The following is an 18,455-nucleotide window of genomic DNA, read 5'->3' as shown; positions in this document are numbered from 1 at the left end:
CAGGAAGTTAAGAACTGTGCAAAATAGACTTTAGTCTGTGTCTGGAGGGTAGGGGTTGTCATATGGATTCACGTTTGTGGCAACTGACTTTGTACAGCATAAAATAGATGCCTCAGTACAAAAATGATGACATATTATTTTCATACTGTCTCTGAAAATTAATTAGATTCTGTGGATAATTCTCACCTTTTAGAAGCATAAACAAATGGTGACAGTTTGCATCCTCCAATTTCAGTGGCTTAAAAATAGCAGTCTTTTATTTAGGTTTTTTGGTTTTTTTTGTTGTTTGTTTGTTTGGTTTTTTTTTTAGTACACAATAGATATCTCCTTGATTAATAAGTATCCTTTACAGAAAATCTTATCTTTCTGTTCTACTTCATCAACTAAGGAGCATAGAACGTACTGTTATGTACTGTCTCCTTAAAATACATACAAATATTTTTCCTCTCGATATCATAATATGCCAACAGAGATACGAAGCAAACTTGCATTATCTATCAGTAGTAAAGAGTTTAGATATTACCTGCTTTCCTAAAAAAATGTTTCTGTTGTAATCAATTGGAACCTCTAGACCAAAGAAATGTCTTACATATCATCATAAACTTTTGTATTTTCCAAACTGTATGTGACTTAGTAATTTTGAGGACATAATTCTATATATGAATTGCATCCCAGTAGCATAAGTGGGAAAAAGATCCATGAACATGCAGGAAGGTGTTTTCTCAACATATTGAATAACTCTCTAATCAAACTTTTATTTCACCTTATTTATGTGTATGTTAAAACATGAAAAGAAAATCTAGGATATGCTATTTTTTTTTAATTTTTCATAGTTTTCCTTCCAAATTAAATATATATATATATATATATATATTAGCCTTCCTCTCTATTTTGAGAATATAAGACGTACCCTCTTATATAAGAGCTCTGGTTAAAAGAAACATGTTTCTGAGGTTTGTCAAAAAGAGTTTAAAGCCTCTAAACACTGGTACCTCTAATTAATTAAGTAAAGATGTAAAAATACTGACATCATTGATATGTCCGTCTGCATTTCAGGTTACTCAGAGCCTGGTCCAGCCTAATCTGCAATATCTCCAAGGACGAGCCTTCCACTACCTCTCAATCTGTGCCAATGCCTCACTAGCCTTATTGTAAAAAACTTCTTTCTTATATTTGATCTAAATCTCCCCTCCTTTAGTTTGAAATCACTTCCTCTTGTTCTGTCACTACAGACTCTGCTAAATAGTCCATCCCCTCTTTTCTTACAGCTCCCCCTTAGGTACTGAAAGGCTACTCTTACGTCTCCCCAGAGCCTTCTCTTCTCCATGCTGAACAGCCCCAGCTCTCTCAGCCTGTCCTTGTAGGGGAGGTGTTCCATCCCTTGGACCATTTTTGTGGCCTTCTTCTGGATGTGCTCCAACAGCACCACATCTCTGCTGTACTGAGGACTGCACAACTGGCTGCAGTATTCTAGGTGAGGTCTCACCATCACAGAGTAGAGGAGCAGGATCAACTTCCTCAACCTGCTGGCCACACTTCTTTTGATACAGCCCAGGATACAGTTGGCTTTCTGGTCTGCAAGGGCATATTGACTCACGTACATGGTCAACTTGTACAGCTTGCCATCCTCCAGTACTTCCAAGCCCTGTTTAGCAGAGCTGTGCTCTATCCTTACATTCACCAGTTTAGGAGTGGTTAGTGAGGAATAGTGGGGATTGCCATGATCCAGGTGCAAGACCTTACATTTGGCTTTGCTCAATTTCATAAGGTTCTCCTAGGCCCACTGTTCAAGCCCATCTAGGTCTCTCTGGATGGCATCGCATCCCTTGGGCATGATGACTGCACCACACAGCTTGGTAAACTTGCTGAGGGTGCAGCTGACCCCACTGTCAATGTCACTGATGAAGATATTAAAGAACACTAATCCTATCTGGACATAGAGCCATTGATCACCACTCCCTGGGTACAATCTTGAAACCAGTTCTTCATCTATCAAATAGCCAAGCCACCAAAATCATATCTTTCCAGTTTGGAAAGAATGATGCTGTGAGGGACTGTGTCAAAGGCCTTACTGAAGTCCAGATAGATCACATCAGTGGCCCTTCTATTATCCACTGACACAGTTATATCTCATAAAAAGCAGCAAGGTTGGTCAGGCAGGATCTGTGCTTCATAAAGTCATGCTGATTCCCCCATATTACCTCCCTGCCTTCTATGTGTCTTAGCATAGCTTCCAGGAAGATCTGTTCCGTGATCTTTCCTGGCACAGAAGAGAGTCTAACAGATCAGTAGTCGGTCATCCTTTCTTCATATTTTAAATATGAATATGACATTGCCTTTTTTCTTCAGTCACAAGAGTTTTCACCTGACCACCATGACTTTTCAAATATCATCAAGAGTGGCTTGACAACTATGTCAGCCAGTTCCCTTGGGACTCAGGGATACATCTCACTGGGACCCATAGACTTCTGAATTTTCAGGCTTCTCAGGCAGTCATGAACATGATCTTCACTTACAGCAGGAAGGGCACTGCTCCCTTGGTACCTGCCCTCCAAACCATACACTCAAGGACTGTGTGTAGAGCAGTCACCAATGAAGTCTGAGGCAAAAAAGTAGTTGAATTCCTCAGCCTCCTCCTGGTCCATAGTTACTAGCCTGCCTGTATTGTTCACTAGTGAGGGTATGCCCTCTAGGACCTTCCTTTTTGGATTGATGTACATATAGAAGTCTTTCTAATTTCTCTTTGCTCTCCTTGCCAAACTCAGTTTCAGCTAGGCCTTGGTTTTCCTGATCCCATCTATACATAGCCTAGCAGAATCCCCATACTCCTCCCAGGTTACCTGTCCCTGCTTCTCCTGCCTGTGCATTTTCTTTTTGCTCTTCAGTTTGACCAGTTAAGTCATGCTGGTCTCTTGCCTTCCTTTCCTGACCTCCTCCACCTGAGGACAGAGCATTTATTCTCTAAAGATAGCTTCCTTACAGATCTGCCATCTCCCTTGTCCTTTGATAGAGTCCCAGGGGGTTTTGTTGACTAAATCCCTGAAGTGCTGGAAGTTGGCTTTCCTAAAATTAGCTAAATCTAAGCATCCTGATTTCACTCTTTGCCTATCCAGTATCCCTCAAGGGTGTGAACGCAACCATTACATGGTCACTACAGTCCAGGCAGCATTCAATCCTGATTTCACCAATCAGTTCGCTTGTGTTGGTGAGCAACAGGTCCAGTATTACATCCCCCCTGCTGGAGCTGTCTATTGCCTGGCTTAGGAAGTTATCCTCAATACATTCCAGGAGTCTCCTGGATTGCCTGCATTTCACTCTGCCATTTTTCCAGTCGGGGTGGTTGTGGTCCTCAGCAAAGGGGAACATGGTACTTCCTGTAGCTGGAGGATGAAGGCTTCATCAATAGGCTCTACTTGATCAGGCAGCCTGTAGTAGACTCCAAACACAAAGTGCTTTTGTTGCCTGGATCTCTAACTCTCACCCACAGATAAATAAAAATCTTCAGGAGAAAAGACAACTGCCTCATGATTGACAAAATGTCACAGGTAAATTTTAGAGGTTTAAGCCACTTAAGGGGTAAGCAGCTTTCAAGAAAGGCAACCTCTTTCCTTTCAGCCCCTCAAGGGATGAAATTTCTTCCTTGACCTTCTCTACATTTCATGTCAACTGAAATCATTACTAGCAACATAAAACAGTTGTGAGCTCTCTCATTCAGATGTTTCTTTAGGCCCAGTCCTCACCTGGTGAGAAACCAAAGAAACCACTTTCAGTAGACTCTGGCAAAACAAAAAGTTGATCAAAGATAGTGGCCTTTGAGAAAGCTGTTGTCTAACAACATGGACTCCCATTAAGGAAGGCAATAAAAGTCATGCAAATATATTAGCATTGGAAAGCTGTGTTTGAAAATATAAACATTTATTTATCCTTGATATTTCTACTCTTTGTCATTTGAATTGGCATTGTAGAGTATGGAAAAGTAGATCCCTTCTCATTATTTCCCATGATTAGAAAAAACAGCTGACTCAAAGCCAAGCCATGAGCAATTCAAAAATATTTCCAGCCACAGTACAAACTGAAAGTATAATATAAGCCTTTGGGAATTTTCTGAGTCTGTGTAATTATTGAAGCATTACTTGTAAAACATCACAACTTAATCTGGACACTGCATCAATGGAAATGCATTCTTATGCATCCAGATATTATGTGTTGCATAGACACACTATTTTTCTTGGAAAAAATGCTGCAAGTAAGATATATGAAACCTAACAGAAGAATTTTCTAACGTAAGCCATCTGAATTGTTCTTTAGAAAGACACTATTGACCTGATGGAAGTTTGAGGTTGGACAGTCTCAATACTATTATGCATTTAACACAGTACATACTCAGAGTAGCATGTACTTCTTTTTTTTTTTTTTTTTGGAGGAGGAGGAGGAACTAAGGGAATGCCCTGTCAAACCAGAGAATGTCTATGAGGAGCTAGGCTGACATGACTTTAATTCTATCAAGCCATCAGTTTATCTCCCAAATGTTTTTAAGGTAGGATATTAGATTGCTTTCGCTATTCCTTCTCCGAAAGAAGGATCAATAACAAACATGATGGATGGATAGTGCTAGACAGAGAGTGGTCTTGTTGTGAAAAATGCTAATTATGTTTTACCCATGGAGCAAACCTTCATTTCATGAAATTGCTAATACAAAACATTCTTTTCAATCTTCACTTCTTTGAAGGCTTCTCTTCTCGAACTTGCAATTGTAAATATGGCACAGAAACCTCCTGGTTTGCACGCTGCCAGAGGAAGCCTAATATTTCTAGCTTCAAAGTTGTTTATAGCAATGCTGTGTGGAAATTTATGCTCACATTTCCTTAGCCAGTATTCCTACACAGTGTCCTAATAGAAGTTTGTCTGTTTTTTCTGCAGTTGTCTATTTTATTGCTGTTTATTTTTTTTTCTATAGCTCAACCTAGAGACCTTGTACAATTCCCCAGACTTTAGCTTTTTTATCTGAATACCATGTACTGCTGTTAACTGAAATGTCAGTTAGAGTACTGTATAGAAATACTTATGAAATTACCGTGGTTCTTGCTTCACATTACACCAAAAAAGGAAGTTCTCCTATGACCACCTTCTCCCAAAGATTTCTGTAACACTGAGAATAAAAGACATGCACTGAAAGCTCTTTCAAAGGGACAAAGTGACAAATATACACAAAAAATTTATTCTCTTTTTACCTGAAACACCACATTTTCTTACAGTCTTCTTCTGTTCCTTCCAAGCTGCTTATCAAAAACTCGGAGAAATCCATCTCAAGACTGAATTTAACAAAAAGAAAACCAAACACACACACAAAAAATAAGAGAGGAATGTTTTAAACCTGGACTCTGATTTTGATACTTCAGAATACTTTATTTATTTATTTATTTATTCATCATATTCTAATTCATAGAAATATATTTAAACAAATAATCAAAGTGAGATGCTAGCATATGTAATTAAAAAAAAAATTAAAAATGACACATAAGCTATAGAACCGAAGCATCATATTGTCACATGGTTTAAAGGTTAATCTTTAAAAATTCAGCTCACTTCATCATGTCACAATTGCAGTTAAAAAAACTGGGTAGCTGAACACTTATTGTTTCTGATTGTGGATTGCAGATTCTCTTCAGTGATTACAAGTATGTTTTCTTATATAACCTTCATTTGTGTATAATTAGAATTATTAATGTTGTAGAGAGATGGTTCAGAATATATGTTTTTTTAAGCCTTTTAAAGTAGTAGTTGCATTGTTGGCTAATGTAAAGCTACAAAATGGGAATATAAAAGTACCTGATTTCATATAGTCCCCATTTCATGTAACACACTCTGGTCAGCAGTGTAGAGCAGACAGACATGTGATGAAGAATTAGACCTCTCATAATCAACATCTGTCTCCTCTATTTTTTTTCCTTACAATCTGTTCCATTCCCACTTCTACTCTACGTCCTTACACATTTGCTTTCAGAAATTAGTGATTACTTCTCTCATTATGCACATGGCTACTTCTCTAAGTTTCATGGACAGTAAGAAAAAATCAGTCTTGGAATAGATCCAATGACCTCAAATGAAACTCTAAGGATACATTTGTCTCTCTGTTAGTTTAAATTTCCTTTGTTTCCAACTTCTAATTCTGCAGCTGAAATAGAACACTGCTTCAAGTTCTGATACTGCCTTGTGAATTTTATACTAGGGCTTTTGGAGGAACAGCCACTTCTTAATATCTCTCCAGTTTTTGTTGCTGCTTTTCAAAGTATTACTGGTCCCACATACTGGCATTTGAGTTGCAAGTACTGCTTCTGACAATAGCTTGTTTAGTATCACCATTTTCTCTTGGAAAACATCAGGAAAACTGGAGAAGTAAAGTGCCATAATGACAGCAAAGTGGATACTCAACAGTTGTGACCCACTGCAGTCATGACATTGCCTTACAGCAGCAATGCTATGTGATGGATGGCATTCTGTGGATTCTATTCAAAGTGCACACAACTTCAGCAGTCTCAATTCGTCCCTTTCTGAGCGCTCTCGCTTGAGCTCAGACTTGCTTGCCTGCTAGTGCATCCAGGGATATGCTTCAATATCTCTGCTGCAGAAACAATCAACATTTCCAGGAAATAATCCTGGAAACAGAGATACTTGAAGTCCCAATGTCTCGATGCTAGGCAACTTCAAACCAAATCCGAGTCTACTGAACAATATCACTGGTGTATTCCAAGCCACCAGACTTGTCCTATGACAATTTTGCACAAATGTCTCACAAATCCACTACAGAAGTCAGCATAATTTTTGTTTTTGATTGTCTTTTGCTATATCCCATCATCATATAATGTATCACAAATTTGATACCATCTAAGCAATAGTTACCACACAACTTGAACTGAGATGAGTAGTGTCCCCTTTACATTAGAGCATCTGGAATACACTGTGAATGTTTACTTTACTGTGTCATTTAATGAGCTCTAAATGGCATATAAGTAAAGAACAAGACTCATTTTTCTGACATACTTCAATCCACTCCATAATATTTATATTCTGTATATTCTACTTATTCTGTTTCAAACTGGTAATGCTTCAGCCAGACAGAATTCAGGGATTACTTTTTTTTTTTTTTTTTTTTGCCTAATTCACCCTTACAGCATGGTGGGTATACTTGTTTCTCAGTCACTCATTTTCTTGCACTTCTATTTGCATAATGACAGCACAGTTCTGTCTTAGTAATTTACTACAGTATGCAAATGCCCATACTCTGAATTGTAGGCAACCATTATTAGCCAATAAATGTGCATGGATTTGCATTAATCGGTGTATGGCTTTCTCGTTTACTCTATTGCAGTTACCTAAATCTCATAGCTCTGATTAGCTAACAGAATAATGAAAGCATTTTGAGAGAACAGACATGGAGTGAACTGAATTTTTTAAGTTGCCACATTTTCTAAGGTTTTGTGGACCATGTTGTCTCATAGCTTTTATTACAAAGACTGTACAGATGAGAAAATCATAATAGGTGAAGACTTCACAATAATCTGAGTGAAGGTATGACTGCATACACCTTTCCAATATTGAACATGTTACTTAAGCCTGAAATTTGTGGTCATCATCCAAAATATTCTCAGGGAAGCACAGCTGCTTTCAGATAGACTAATCATTATGATACTTTTTTTCAGTATTATAGGCTGTCAGCACTCAGTCAACTCTGAAAGAATGACACTGATTTATAAAGGCTTTAAAAAAAGATGTCCAAGCTACAACATAGGATATCAGCTAAACTCCAACTCTTAATTGTGTAGGAACGTTTTCAACACTATGGCCTGTTTGTTCTGGGAGAGATTTAAAAATAAAATCTACATTTGTTCTAAGTTGATTCATCCTCCACTTCAGGAGCACTGAGGGTGATATAACTGAGAAAAAAATCTGCCACAGACAGCAACAAGCACAATTTTTCATCGTAAGGAGACAAATCCTGCTCCAGTAATATAAGTTTTCTTTGCTGTTCCCAAAGAACAGAAAGAAGTATAGCTAAGCACACCCATTTGTTTTCCAAAGTGCCTGTGGTTAATTTAGTGAATTCTGACTGACAGAAAATTTTATTATGTAGGTTCTGAACAATCTGAAAATAAATCAAATAGCTGACAAAATAGAGGATACTCTAGTTTTCAGAGGGCACTTACCCATCTACGGCAGTTCCATCTATCAGCTTTATTTCAGGTCACACACTGAATGATGGTGAGTGTCTAAGAGAGTATCATTGCTTTTTTTGTCATTTCTGCTCAGAAAAAAAGCTGAATGGACCTGGCACAAGACAAAACTGCGTGGACATCATCTTATTTCATTATTTCAAAGGTGAAATAATGTACATGAGTAAAATATGCTAGATTGACATGTTAGATAGATGTAACATTTTGTTATAAATATTTAATATGATAAAATAATCAAAATGTTTGAAACAAAAATTCAGTAGCAGAAAAATATACTGTTACATATACATGCTTTTGAAGAAATCCTAGATGCCTGATGTAAATTAGCATAACTCAGTGAATTAATTCTCTCCACCTCTGTGGTATTGCACCAATTACTACTTTGGTAAGTGATTTTTTAAAAAGTGTTAGCATTATGATCAGTGAAACAATGTCATTAATATGCAATTTTAGAAGTATCATGGAGATTTTTTTTCTTTCAAATTTAGTTAATCCAATATGAACTCTCTGAGAGTTACAATTCACTTCACTTGCTTTAAATTACACAGAATCACAGCATCATAGGGTTTGGAGATCTGGAGATCATCCAGACTTACCCCATGATAAAGCAGGTTCCCTAGAGTAGGTTTCACATGAAAGCATCCAGACAGGCTTTGAAAATCTCCAGAAGAGGACACTCCAAAACCTCTTTGGCTAGTCTGTTCAAGTTTCTGTCAGCCTCAAAATAAATATTTTCTCTTGTTCAGGTAGAACTTTCCAGTTTGTGCCCATTGTCTTTTGTTCTGTCACTGGGCACCACCAAAAAAAAAAAGCCTGGCTCCATCCACTTGACACCTACCTGTTAAATATTGACAAGCACTGATAACATCCTCTCTCAGCCTTTTCTTCTCCAAACTGACCAGACCCACCTCTCTCACCCTTTCTTTACAAAGGAGATGATCCAGGCCCCTAATTATTTTTGTAGCCCTTTGCTGGACTATCTCTAGAACTCCCAGAACTGGACACAGTAGAAATTCCCTTTCTATTTCTTAGATCATGTTTCATGGCAGCCATGTGTGTCCCATGACGCATAGAATTGGGACCACCATGTCCTCAATATGGGGCTGCACTACTGGGAGATGAATGGGACATGCTTTTCTCCTGTGGTTTTTACAGTTCAATCAGAAAAACTGAATGGGAGCTTTATCCACCTGAACTAGTCCAGACTTAAAGTTAGTTGATGCCACAAGCTGTTGTGTTCCATACTCTAATGCAGTTCTAGGCGTGTATCCTAGATACTGCACAAAGGAGGAATATTCTAGGAACAAAATACATAGGCACACGTAATAAAGACTGTTGTTAAGACAAACACACTTCATGTTAAAGTTGGAAAACAAATCCTAATCCAGCATTTCCAAATTTTGGAGTTTCTGATAATTTGATTAAAATCTTTTAAGGCAGGGATGTTATATGTATGTGGAGAATGGAGCAACCTATTCAAGTTCACTGGTGAACATAAAAGAAAGAGAAATTTGAGTTTCTCATATTTTTGTTGCTCACTGCCCTTTCTTTAAATGCTCATGATAGGCTTTGTAGAGCAGTCAAGTGCACCTCTCCTTTGCCTTGTCTTCAGAGCAGGTTGCAGTTTGGTGAATGGGACCTGCTTTGGGGAGATGAGATGCCTGTGGCTGTGGAAGACTACATCAAGAGCTGATTGGGCCACTAGGTTGCCAAAAAATTAGCACACCTTATCTGCCTAGCTTTGATCATTGTTTCCTCTCCTTTTCTCGTCCTGGAGTGGCTGGTACCTTGGAGACAGTAAGGTTCATCACCCATCAATCTTTGCAACTCTTAATGAAATCTTTGATCTTTATTTCCCTCTTCTTAAGAACAGAGAGATTATCTCAAGACTAGTACCACTATGTACCACAAAGGCAGTATATGTAAAGAAAGGAAGTATGTTGAGTACAAATGTATGCATCATCTGGGTTTCTGATAATGCCCAAAGTTAGAGAAGGGGCACGAGGCAGCTCAGGCTGAACATGAAAAGCAACATACCACCTGTCCTGCGATTTTGCCCATAAGGTGAGTAGATAACTATGATTTTATTTCTGGTGAAGCTGAACAACTATGTTTTTCAGTCTTAAAAACCAGGTTCAGCAAATGCAGGGCAGAGTTCTTGCATCTGTTTGCTTGAACAATAGCGCTCCCTGAGAAATTTTCTGGCTGTGCCCAAAGTGTTGGGTATGAGTGTATGGCAAATCAGGCTAAGACCAGAGGAGATGCATAGGAGAAAAAGGAATATAATCATAGAATCATCTGAGTTGGAAAATCTGGCATACTATGTCTTACTGCTAAACAATGTCCTTTAGAGCCATGTTCACATGTCTCTTTAAACACTCCATCACTTCCCTGGACAGCCCTTTCCAATGCTTTACCACCCTCTCTGTGAAAAAAATTCTACTGAATATCTAATATAAATGTTTCCTGGTATCATTTTTAATATAATGGGGATCCCTTTTTTTGCTTTCCATTACAACTAAATAATCTTAATTTGCATTACCTGTACAATCAGTTACCCACACTGCTGTTTTGTGCAATATTTTTCCTTGAAGCCTTCTCTGTGCTAAATAAATGTTAATATGCACGCATGCACAAACACATCTATGGTAAGTTTTTCTGTTGAAATCTGTTAGCTAAAAAGCACTGGAGCTTCCACTGTTTAATGAATTGAAGGGTTGTACAGTCTTTAGAGTAACCTTCTAGCAGCTGTTCTGCAGCTATGCAAAGCATCTAGACTTGGGGCCCTAAACTGTTCACAGTGACTCTAGTTTAATATAACATTCTCAAAATTAGGTGTTATAAATATTTGTAATTGCCTGAAATTTTACACCAACTCTTTAAACCTGGTCTTCCATTCCAGTTGTCTTTGTTTTTTTTTCCCTCAGGAATCTTTGTTTGTAATGCTAAATTTTTGCAAGACAATTGCTATGAAAAAGTTCATATAATTTCCTAATTTCCCCATAAGCTATCAGGAGTGATCTGAAAATTTCTGTCTATATTTATACGGAAAAATACTAATATATTTTAATATAAAGGATTAGAGACCTCAATTTAAATTCTTTGTGTATGTTTACATTTTGAAGTATGATTAGATCCCCATAAAGAAAGTACAAATATAAACATGGTAACATTTTCTTTTTCAGCTATTTATTTAAATGCTCTAAAAACAGAGTTATGTAATTTGAAAATTTATACAGCTCTTAGATATAGATAATTACTGTTTTTGTAAAAATAGCAAGCAAAACTTTTTGCAACGTAGTTACAGAGGTAGGAGCAGAGTCACACAATGATTTCTAAAGATCAATCAAGAATGGTCAAAGGGAGTAAGCTTGGAGTTTTCACTGAAGAACAATGTTGATGATAACATTACAATGGTACTGCACTATTTTGTTTGCTAAATAATTTTAGGAAGTATAGTGAAATATTGTTAGGATTGCAGCAATAGTGGATCTGGGGTAAAATAATGCTTTCATCAAGGAAATAATCCAAATTTTTACCATGTCTTTTTTTATTTTTTTTTATTTTCTGAAGGCTTTATAGGCAAATTAAAAATATTAAAACATTATGGAGTAGTTCTTCATGGAGGTTTCTTCTACAACTCTTGTGGGAAATATTTGAGGTTTCATGGGACTGCCCAAAGATGCATGTTCATTTGAGCTTTCACATGGGAAATGATTAATTTGGAGTAATTCAGAAACACTATGAATTATGTAATCATTTTACAGATTGCATAATTTCAAGAATTTATTATTTGAGGCTTTTTAGACACAAAAAGTAGAATGAGATCGGTATTACTGGTATTATTAGAAAAGCAAGAAGTATTTGTCTATCAAAACTTACATTTATATATGTAGCACTTAATACTTTCCACAGATTTCATACCTTGATTTTGTACAACTTGAAAGTAAGATTCACCCAACATTTAAAAGTGTTGTAGTGTATTGTTTATCAAAGTAGAAAGAGAATGGCAGATTTTCTACAGCCCAATTATTCAGGTATTACTACATTAGTATTTAAATAGTAACTATGAGATCAATTGCTTCTTGTTATTAAATGAATTCTAATGACAACAATAAGATGCAGAGTAGAAGCATAGATTCGTAGAATCATAGAATGGCTTGGGTTGGAGAGGACCTTAAAGATCATTTAGTTTCAACCTGCCTAACATGGCTATATAAGGTTGCACAGGAGCCCATCCAATGTGGCCTTGAATACCGCCATGAGATGAGATAACCACAGCTTCCCTGGGCAGTCTGTGCCAGTGTGTCTGAGTAAAAAATTTCTTCCAAATATTTAATCTAGATCTCCCATCTTTTAGTTTGAAGCCATTCTCCCAGGTCTATTACTATCAGACCACATAAAAGTCAGTTCCTCTTCTGGTTGTAAGCTCCAATTAAGTACTGGAAGGCTGTGGTGAGGTCTCCCTGGAGCCTTCTCTTCTCCAAGCTAAATACGTTCAACTCCCTCAACCTATCTTCGTAGGAGAGATGCTCCAGCCCTTTGATCATCTTCATGACTCCTATCTGGACTCACTCCATCAGCTCCACATGCCTCCTGTACCAGGGGCCCCAGTCCTGGACACAGGATGGGATCTTACAAGGGCAGAGTAAAGGGGGACAGTCACCTTTCTCCCTCTGCTGACCATCCTCTTTTGATGCAACCCAGAATACTGTTGTCCTTTCAGGCTGAAAGCACAACTGCTGGTCTATGTTCAGCTTTACATCCACCAGAACCACCAAGTCCTTCTCAGCAGGGCTTCTCTCAATGAGTTCTCCCAGTCTGTACTCATATCTTGGATTTCCCTGACCCAAGACCAATACCTCGCACTTGGCCATGTTAAACATCATTGGATTGTCAAGTACCCACTTTTCGAGGATGTCCAGGTCCTGACATGGTTGGCAAGCACATCAGCCAGTTCTTTCAGAACCCTGGACTGCATGTCATCTGACCCCATATACTTGTACGCATTCAGACTCATGAGGTGGTCTTGGACTTGCTCCACTCTCACACTGGAAGGGATTTTGCTTCCCTGATCACCACTTAGAATTTCAGGGACACAGGAGGAGTGAGAAATAGTGATAAGTTTATTCTTTTAACCTGCTGAACTCTAGAATCATAGAATCATAGAATCACAAGGTTGGAAAGGACCTGCAAGATCATCTAGTCCAACTGCCTTCCCATTCCCATTGGTACCACAAGCTACTAAACCATATCTCATAGCTCCTCATCCAGACACCTCTTGAACACTGCCAGGGATGGCGACTCCACCACCTCCCTGGGCAGGCCATTCCAGTGCCTGACCACCCTCTGAGAGAAAAAGTTTCTCCTAACATCTAACCTAAACCTCCTCTGGTACAACTTCTGGCCATTTCTTCGGGTCCTGTTATTTGCCTGGGAGAAGAGGCCAAAACCTTCCTCATCACAACCTCCCTTCAGGAAGTTGTAAAGTGCAATGAGGTCTCCCCTGAGCCTCCTCTTCTCCAGACTAAACAATCCCAGCTCCCTCAGCTGTTCCTCACAAGATTTGTGCTCCAGACCCCTCACCAGTTTTGTTGCCCTTCTCTGGACACGTTCCAGGGCCTCAATGTCTTTCTTGTAGTGAGGGGCCCAAAACTGAACACAGTACTCGAGATGTGGCCTCACTAGTGCCGAGTACAGGGGGACGATTAACTCCCTGCTCCTGCTGGCCACACTATTTCTAATGCAGGCCAGGATGCCATTGGCCCTCTTGTCCACCTGGGCACACTGTTGGCTCATGTTCAGTCGAGCATCAACCAACAACCCTAGGTCACTATCTTCTTCACAGTCATCCAATCACTCATCCCCAAGCCTATAGCTCTGCATGGGGTTATTGTGGCCAAAGTGCAGGACTTGACACTTGGCCTTTTTAAACCTCATCCCATTCACCTCAGCCCAGCAATCCAGCTTATCAAGATCCCTCTGCAGGGCCTCCCTACCCTCAGCCAGATTGACACCACCTCCCAACTTGGTGTCATCTGCAAACTTACTCAGGGTACACTCAATCACTTCATCTAGGTCATCAATAAAGATATTAAACAGGATGGGCCCCAGCACCGACCCCTGGGGGACACCACTTGAAACAGGTCACCAGCTGGACTTAACTCCACTGACCACCACCCATTGGGCACGCCCCTCCAGCCAGTTCCTTGCTCAGTGGAGGGTAAAACTGTCCAGGTCACAGGCAGCCAGTTTCCTCAGAAGAATGCTGTGAGAGACCGTGTCTCTCACAGAAGTAGAGGTAGAAGTTAGGATGTACTCCAGATTGCTTCAAATTTTATAGGACATTTCTTGATAATCAAAGAACAGTGGTGGCTTAAAGCTATTATTTCTTCTATTTAACTAGACTTGGTTCTGCTGGAACTGAGATTCTGCTTGAAGTTATTTTTTAATAACTTAGCAAGACAAATTTTATTAGTAGTATTTCATAGTTATTCTCCCCACATGCTGCTGCTCAGAATACTGCCCTCTGTCTAGTTGTCAGATCACCATGTGAACTAAAAATCTAAAAGTTTGGCATTGAAACCTGTGTGCAGCACTCCCTCTTAGTCTTGAATTCTGATTTTTTTTATTTTATTTTTCCTTATTTTTGTTCTCACTGAGATGAGCTTAAATTTTCATTTTAGCTTTTACTTTGTGGTTTTATTTGTATGTAATTTCAAGGCCCATAAATTTCGGGCAGGATGTAGTTTATGTCTGATTTTTAAAGCTTTACATATCTGTGAGGATTACTTTGTGGTTTCAGATAAATTGTCTTCTTCTGGCCTATATATTTGCTTGATAGCTATTATATATGGTGACTGGCAACACTACTTCCATACAATTTTTCCTGGTTTTGATGTGATCCACATTCCATTGTGTGATTTCCCAACCTGGGGACCATTAGCCCAGTTCTGCTGACATTCATAAAGACATTCTCATGTGTTTTCATAAAGGAGCCAAAACAAAGAAGTTCTGCAAATTCAGCTTACGATCTCCAGCAACAAAACAGCTCCTTGAGTCAGCAGAATTACTACAACTCATTTCATTGGGATTGTGGCCAGGCCACATGTCATCAGAATTGTTTTTTCAGAACGCAGCATTATTTAGAACAATCTGCAGGATGCTATAAGCTCATAAGGCATGTCAACAGCAGCAGCGATAGAATCTTTGATACAATATCTGATTAAAAGCTCTTCCTTGAATAGAAAAAACTGAGATGAAGTGGAAATTAACTTTAATTGATTACTAATTAAAATATGCCATTGTCAAGATCTCAAAGGAGGAGGGAAAAAATGTATTTAAATTCATTTATCTCATGTAAAAATGTGTAAAGCACTCAGATGTATTGATACCACAGAAGATAAGTTTGAGATAATTTTCCCATACTCTGCTTCATAAGTTGTGAAACCCAGTGTTGCCACAGTAGATGTTATTAATGTAATTAAATATTTTGCCCTTCATAACAGCAAATATTATCATATTATGCATATCAATGGATGGAAAAAATCGTAGAATTTGGAAAATATTGTCTACATAAAAACTGCTTTAGCATTCATCATTCTAAACAGAAAAACAAATAAAAAATCAAGCAAACTACAAAACAAAAGTGGAAGAAAATGTTTGCAATTATTATTCATAGTTTACCTTTGGTTATTGCATTCACATATTATGGCTCTGTGTATAAATTATAAATCTTACCGATTCTTCTCATCAATTATCCAGTCCCTGAACTTCTCTTCCTGGCATTTACTGATTGCTTTGTTTAAATTCTACATCAATCTTTAATCTTTTAATCTAGGATTCCTTAACTGAATATCAATCTTCTATAAAGAAAGGAGGGAAGAGAAATAAAATGTTCACAGCATAAAAAAAAAGAGGTAATATTTTTAATGTATGCATTTACTTTATCAAGGTTTGACATACATTAATAAGATGTTATTTATTGTTTTGTTTCTCCTCAGCTTGGAATCTAGAAAGAGTATTTGAAAAGGATTCAATAATTTTGCAAAGTTCTCACAGTTCAAAGAAAGACTTTTTACAGTCATTATTGCAGCACTGATGTATTGTCTTTCTCCTTATGCATCAAACTGACAATTTTGATTAAAGATAGAGCCTCTTTTGCTTCCAATTTCCTTGTCAAAATAATTATTTGTGATCTTTTTTCAAGCAGTTCTCTTTCATGTTTACTTATCTTAATTGTGCAAATCATAGAATTGGACAGGAAAGCAGAATGGCCTACAGTAGTTATTCACTCACAAAAAATAAAAACAAAGACTTTGTGAAGAGAAACCATTCAAAGAACACTTTACTTGTAGCTGTGACTTGATGAATGTGGTCATAAAATAAGCTGTTGCATCTGGTTAGTTTGCATCTGTTAAAGGCAAAGTATAAATTTGAAACAAAACAAAAAAAGAAGTGTTAATTTTTTATTTTTTTTTTCCTAATCCCATGAATTGAGATTGCAACCTGAAATTATTCTAATTGTCATCGATAAACTAGCCTGTTTGTGAATGTAAAAAATTATGTCTATGGTCTAAAATAATTCAAAAACCTCTGTACTGAATTTGAAAGATGGTAAAATAGAACAGTAACAAAAGAGAATATAGGAAAAAAAGAACATATGTTCAAAAATAAAGAGCAATTTCTCACACAGCTATAAAAACATGGTGTAGTGCTTGAAAACGTTCTTTTGTTTTGCTTTACTTTCTAGCACATTTCAAAAAGCTGAATGATTTAATTAAATCCAAACCAATCTGACTTCAAGGTCCCTAATAGATCCCTGTATATTCATTATGACTTTGCTTATAAGAGATGTATGGGGATTGCTAGGTCACAGCCTGAACTGTGACTGAGTACCAGGTGAAAAGGCAGTGTGCACAGGTGCAAGCAATGAACCTGGGTGATTGGAAGGGGTGGACCTGCGGTCCACTCCTCCTCACTCTCATTTGAGGGTTAGCAGCTAAGGGAGTAAGATCTCTATTTGGAGATTATCCTTTTTGGAGACTTTAGTGATCTTTGGGAAGGATAAGCTGCTTCTCCTTTTATTGTCTTATGAAGTATATCTTGATTAATACTTCTATAAGCATGTTTGTATCCTGCTAGAAGGCAGTACTATCACCTTCTATTGCTCCATGAGAGAATACAGAACTTAGTCATTTAGTATTCATTAATTTAGTATCATTCATATTTCTAGAGGCTATAACTCCAAAAATAGGTCCCTTCCCAGATGTTTTTCACTAGCATAAAATCTCTTGATTTTTAATCACTATTTTTTGGTTATCTGCCTTGCTGCTGGACTGTCAGTTTTTGATAGTAAACTCATATACTTGACCTCTTAACTTTACTTCTGCCACTATATTTTTGTTACTGGTGTCAGAATGACTTTAATTAATAACTAAAAAAACCAAAACCTGACACAGTCACTCACACACACACCATTAAATACAGATGTGAAATACAAAGTAATTAACTTTTGGGAACAATTCCCATCATTCTCCTTTCACTTTTTAAGACCTTTCAATATTTTTTTCTTCAGAATAGTTTTTCTTACACATTTTTTGTTGTTGTTGTTTGTTTGTTTTTACTGGTAATATCTAGTTGGAGCTACAGGCATGTGCATTATAGTGTTTGCTACCATAGGCAATCTTGAAGAAGTGAACCACCACTTACATAATTTCACTAAACAGTTTATTCCCTTAAATATTTTCTGCCAGAGCCAACTACCAGCTCTACTTGACCATTATAACCAGTTCTGTTGAACTGGTAATGCTTCACATGATTCTTCTTAGCTTGTTTTCTGTATTTGTGTCTGCACACTACACTTGTCTGGCGCTCTTAAGCAGTGTTGGCCATCCAGTAGTCAAATCAAATAAATATGTGTTATCAAATTAAAGCCAAAATCTCTTGGCTTCTAACAACTAAGTTTGGCTCTGTTGCTCCTCTTGCAAATGGATTTTCATTATTTGGTATTGACAAACTTGGCCTCTTGATTCCATTTCTGCCACTGCTGAACTTATTTTAATCCCTCAACCATTTTTTTCTTTTTCCTTATATGTTCTTTAATTCACTATTTTCTTACAGTCTCTTTCCTTTCACCCTCTGGTAGGCTATGGCTTTCTTGTCACTTTGACTGCCCTGCAATAGATGGTGTGCAGTCTGACAGCCCTTGAGCTACTGATAGCT

General features: G+C 37.8%; 1 long non-coding RNA gene across 1 annotated transcript; it reads right to left on the bottom strand.

Annotated features, from left to right (window-relative positions):
• Nucleotides 1-4,879: 4,879 nt before the first annotated feature.
• On the bottom strand, nucleotides 4,880-9,503 carry LOC121109728. The gene is made up of 3 exons (XR_005857402.1): nucleotides 8,205-9,503; nucleotides 5,232-5,312; nucleotides 4,880-5,149 (listed from the first exon to the last, which is right to left on the bottom strand). It is a non-coding gene; the product is annotated as an uncharacterized LOC121109728 (long non-coding RNA).
• Nucleotides 9,504-18,455: the final 8,952 nt, after the last annotated feature.

This window comes from Gallus gallus, chromosome 2 (genome assembly GCF_016699485.2).
Source record: "Gallus gallus isolate bGalGal1 chromosome 2, bGalGal1.mat.broiler.GRCg7b, whole genome shotgun sequence".
Lineage (NCBI taxonomy): Eukaryota > Metazoa > Chordata > Aves > Galliformes > Phasianidae > Gallus > Gallus gallus.
The sequence above is the reverse complement of the archived record's forward strand: the minus strand, read 5'-3'. Positions and strand labels throughout refer to the sequence as shown.